Here is a 6,070-nt window from a genome sequence, read left to right as displayed (position 1 = left end):
TGTTTTTCGAAAGATGATGCCTGGGAAGTTGGCCTGCCTCGGCGCGTAGCTTGTCTCGGCTCAATGCCACTGTGTGTCTCTTTCCATCCTCCGGCACTTCGGCACGAGAGTCTCTCGCTCAGACGCTCGGTAAACCAACTTCCTTCTTTACCCTGCGATTTCCACGTATAGCGTTTAATAACCTACGTGTTAATTTAATCTCCTTTTAATATGTTGCTCAATATTTGGGTACAATACATTCTTTTAAAAGAAATAAACTTTTTCTTATTCATGTATTTTAACTTTTGACGTGTGAAAACGTTCAGCGTCTCATCAACATTCTGCGCCATTTCCAGACAATGGATGATTGACGGCCACGTGCCGAACGCAGTCCCCACTCCTTGAGATTGTAGGTAGGTCCTTCTCGAGAGGTTTGTAATACGTGTGATAGAGACGGACGACCGTAGGCGAGGACTCACGTCGACGGTCGGACGTCGTTGGCCCAGACGCGAAGGCCGAAGAATGAAAGAGACAGACGACCGTAGGCGAGGACTCACGTCGACGATCGCACGTCATTGGCCAAGATGCGAGGAGTCAGAGAGACACAAGTACCGTAGGTGTCTCGCGATCGCGGCAACACCGCGAAAACTCGGGCCTAGATGATGCCTCCCAGGCATCATCTTTCGAAAAACAGACCATAGTCCGAATTTGTTTACACTGCATTACTGTGGTGCCTGACGAATCAGGCTGCGAGATTAATGCGTTGAGGACCGTGATTCGCTAATTGAACGTGTGATAGGAGTGTGTATGTCCTTCCTCCTTTAATTCTATCTTTCTTCCTTTGGTTTCTCCGAATTAATTTCTTTATTCTTTTAGTCACGGCTATGGGAATCTTTGCTATGTTTTGATATGCTAACTGTGCGCTGAATTTTGATAAAGTTGTAGACGGAATGTTCTTAATTTACATGACGCCAAAAGAGAGAAAGGCATAACTTCCACAATTAATTAAATAGTATACGAACATAACCATTATCCGATGAGACAGATAGTAAAAGTTAAAATCAGATATGCCTTTTCTCTTACATACGAAATACATGTATAGTAGGTAATGGGCTGACCGATTTGTAGCAAAGGGGTTCGATATATGATTTAGAATTTGAAATCAAAACTAACAGTTCTATAACAATTAAGATTATAATTTTAAATTTAACTGCGCACACGAAGAAGAAAGTTCGAGATGCTCGATATTTTATCGAACCAGACGCCAGAGGTTTACATTCGGCAGTTCAGCGAAGTAAATATCTACCTCGCGTTACAATCAAGCGGTCTGAACGTGGGACCACGTTGACTCCAAGGAAAAGAATGCGTTATACAGGGTGTCCCAAAAATGTCCTCCGACCCGGAAATGGGGTAGTCGGGGGATGAATAGGAACAACTTTTTCCTTAGCACCAATGTAATCTGAGGCTTCGTTACCGACATATTAACGAAAAACCGCGACCAATCAGAGCGCGAGTTTGCCAGCCGAAGCTCCAAACAAGTGGGTCAGCATGCATCGCAGGAAACTGCGTATAATAGCAAATAAAAAAGACGTAACAAATAAAATCATACGTTTTATCATCTGCCGTTTGTTATTTAAAGAGTTTAATGAATGAAACGTAAATGTATGCGAATTATGTGTAACGTAAAAAGACGAATGCACATTTACTTTTTTGTAAATTCCATTTTACGAATTTTCAAATTTCCTTTTCGAATAATGTGTGAACGAAAAAGTAATTTAACAGAGAATGAACGAGAACTGATCGTAGTTCGGTATTGGTATAAAAATTCGTAGTTTAATAACGGTCAACAATGTTACTGATAATGAATAAGTTTCTTCAAAAAGCCCGAAGAAAGAGTTAGGTACAGAAACTTACAGAATTATCGCCGGAAATAAGCCATAACTTGCGTTAAATTAAAAAAATAATAATCAACAATAAATTTATTAGAACTCACCCTTTCGGAAATTCACCTGCAGTTTGCAAACCTGTGTCACTAGGTCACTGAACCGATCCTGGTCATCGACGGCCGAAACGGTTTATGGCAGGGTATCGGGGCGGCCAGTTCGCAGGTGATCGCAGGTGTACCTCACCAGCCGAAGTTAAGGGTTGAAACGTCAAGTGCGTCCTGGTTATTCCACCGAATACGTACTCACTTCACTGCACGACCACTAACACTGATCACCCGACACAATCACTTAATGTATTTTTAATCCAACGTGTTGTTCCTACGTTAAGAAAATTCGTGGCCCCGGAAAGGGCTGATTGTTCACAATGTATCAGATGTTTTACGTAGCCAAACACTTGCACAGCAGCACCCGCATATCCGTTATTCTGTACGTACCACCATAACATTGCGTAATACTCCCGTGAACTGAACATCTCTGTCGCCCGATTGCTAACCGACTGACAGAATTTCTCCGAAAGGGCTTCCTCCACCTCCAAGTAGTTTCCCATCGTTACATTGTGAGTTCACTCCCACCACGACAAGATGTAGGTAAAAAGAAACCAACGGTTCTAGGATAACACGTGCTTTGCAGAAGTGCAAGGAAAGAACCATCGCGTAGTTTCACCAAGGATTATATTCATCCATAAGGATGTTATTTATTGCCAGGGTACCTACTGCTTCGAGATAGAAAACAGACATCACGTGCATCGGCTTGAGAATGTCCGAAATAAAGAGGACCACCAACGTTCCACCCGTTGCTTCGAGTTGGAAAGTACAGTGTACATTGTTTTCCTCGAGGAGCAGGGAAAAAATTTTACCGACACGTGTGAGTTGACGCTGCTTGGCCTTGGTTGGCCACCCTTGTAGAGGCCGGAGCGGAATTTTGGGTTATTTATGGCTGAAAATTTTCGGCCTCGTAGCAACCGGGAACTCACAACAGAATTGATAATCGACAATTTTATTACAACTCTGTGAAATTGTAGTTCTCATGAAAATATTTCATACGTATTTTTTTTAGTATTCCGTCAAATATCTCGGAATTTATTAGAAATATAAAAACATACAAGCTTATACAAGCTTATTTGCCTCACCAATGAGAAAAGTATCTTATAAACATCAAAGAGCGTACTGGGTTTGATTAGGGAGCTCCCACAATGCTGTGCATTATCGTAACGCATTACAGCCGAAGTAAAAGAAAAATACAGAATAAAAGAATTTTGTTCGGAACGTAACACTATTATGTGTTATCATTAATGTAATAAAGCCTCTGGTAGAGAATTCAAAGTTCTGTTCAATTTTAATGTTTAGATATTATACATAGTATCTGGAACTGTGAATTTGCATGAAATTCTACAGTCAAGTGAATTATTCTCTGACTTTCACTAACTTTTAGAATATATTTTTAATAAACGGTTATCATTTTTCGTTCAAATGCAAGGCCATGAAAAAGTCACTGGAACGAATAATCCAGTATTCACGCATCCCGTATCGGTTTTCATTTCATCTGGGAAAATCATATTCTTGATTCGTCGAATGAAAATTTGACACGTTGGAGTGTCAGTCGATACAAATGAACAGACAGAATTTGATAGTTTCTCCAATATTAATACGGAATTCTTTGATGAAATTTAATTTGAATTTTGAACACGTTTTTTCATTCCCGTAACCGATAATTTACCGCTCTTGTTAACTAAACGGTATTGATACTTCAATTTGTTAAAAACAAAGCAATTTCTTCACTAACATGAAATAACATTTCTGTTACTTAGAAGGATTATATCCGGCTTTAGTTGTTACGTGGACTTACAAGTTCTTTCGTGTCTTCCTTCGTTATTTTTATATATTTTAGACATTATAATATTTATGTTTTTATTTGATCTATTCTCTAAGTCTTTCATGGATACACTTATCATCTGATACACTTTACAGTATTACAGTTTACATACTACGTTGCGTTTTTGAGTAATGTATAGATTAATTGAACCGCACAGAATGAATTTCAAAGTTATACTTTCACAAATATTGATTGAAAAAATTTTACTTAGAGTAGCCTCTTATTACTACATGTATGCAACAGCGAAAATATATGTTGATATAACAGCATTTTCAACTTATTGGTTCTCATTCTATTGTATATTAAATAGTTTAAACAAAATATCATAATTAATATCGGATAAAGGGTATAGCCGTATAAGGGGTCAAAAGTGTCCTGAGTCCGATTTGGACTTGTGATATACCATTCGAGCTTACCAAGAACAAACAGTGTGTACTAATTTTCAACTTTCTACCTCGACCAGGAGGGTAGTAACAGGAAAAATTCGGATTATCGGATTTTTCTCTATTTTTCCTATTTAATTACGTGCAAAAATTGTGTAAAAAATCTGCTAGATAGTATTTACCAGGGCTCGCGTTAAAGAATTTTTTGTGACTTTTTAGTTGATTAGACTTGTGAAAAATGAAAGTCACTACAAAATGCTGACAAAAATTTGTTATGCTGAAAAATCGGATTATGCGGTTATCCTTCTATTTCTGATGAGTAGTATTTAGCGGAGAATGTCTTAGAGAATTTTTTGCGATTCTTTGGTTGAGAATCCTAGTAGTCAAAAATGAAAATACGCAAAAAAAATACTGAAAAAGGTTTTTTCCCATTGAAACCTTACAGCGTCTACATTTATATAATTACAGTAACACCATATCATCAAAGATATGGTCCTCAATTTATTGGAGATTCTTTATTGGGATATGCCGTAGTTTTCAAAATCAAAAACCAATATTTTCGACCTTCTTTCCGTGAAAAAGTAATTTATAGTTCGATTTTTTGTATTTTCTTTATTAAGTAAGTATATTATACGATTTTAAATATTTCCATATCCAGTAAAATAGTGTATATAATACAGAAGTTAAATTAACTTTATCAAAACTATGCTGTATTCGTTATATACTAAAACATGTAGCGTATTTCCAAAAGCGTCGTGGAGCGGCTGGGAGTCTTGACTACGGAAGCGCATCAAAGTTATTTGAACGTGGTTTGAACCCTACACAAAGTGCGAAATTTTTTTTTACTACATTTAATACATTTTTAAAAAATTTTAACTAAATAGCAATGAATAGTATTTAGCTAAGAATATTTTAACTTACAATATTCATAAAAAACCTTTTAAACCTCGTCGTAATGATATCCTTGACTATATGACTATCCACCCTATATCCTTAACAACAATACTATTTATTTTTATTTAGTTACAAATTAAAAAGTACATAACGTAAATGTGATAAAAAAAGACCTAGTAGGTACTTTATGCGGGGTTCGAACCATTCCCAAAAAAAATTTCGCAACGATTTCGTAGCGAAAACGTTTAGCTGCTCCACTAGCGACGACGGAGGTTTGGAAAAAAAAATTAATATTTTAGTATATAACGGACACAGCAAGGTTTTAACACTAAATCTAGCGAACCCTTCAGAGAGGTAGGAATTAGTACGCCAAAACCGGTCATTTTGACCGGTCGTGATAGATTTAGTGTTAATAAAGTTAATTTAAACTCTATAATTTATATACTGTTTTAACTGGATATGCAAATATTTAAAATCGTATAATATACTTACTTAATATAGAAAATACAAAAATTCAAAATATAAATTACTTTTTGACGGAAAAAAACGTCGAAAATTTCCGTTTTTGTACTTTAAAACTACGACGCACCCTGCTAAAAATTCTCCAGAAAAGCGAGGACAATACTTGTGATGACACATTGTTACTGTAATTATATAAATGTAGTCGCTTTCAGATTTCCTTGAGAAAAAGACATTTTTCAATATTTCTCGCTTTTTTTTTATTTTTCACGGCTCAAATTCTCAACCAAAAAATCGTAAAAAAATTCTTTAACACGTGTCCGGTAAATACTATATATTCGATTTTTTTACAGAATTTTTGCATGAAATTTTGTATGCGATTGAATAAGGGAAATAGAGGACAAACCGCATTATCCGCATTTTCCCTAATATACATATACTATCCTCCTGATCGAGACTAGAGGGTTGATGAAAATTGGTATATACAGGGTGTTCGACAACTAGTGGGAAAAAATTTAAGGGGTGATTCTTTGAGGC

This window comes from Dufourea novaeangliae, unplaced genomic scaffold (genome assembly GCF_001272555.1).
Source record: "Dufourea novaeangliae isolate 0120121106 unplaced genomic scaffold, ASM127255v1 scaffold661, whole genome shotgun sequence".
NCBI lineage: Eukaryota > Metazoa > Arthropoda > Insecta > Hymenoptera > Halictidae > Dufourea > Dufourea novaeangliae.
This window is presented reverse-complemented; position numbering follows the sequence as displayed.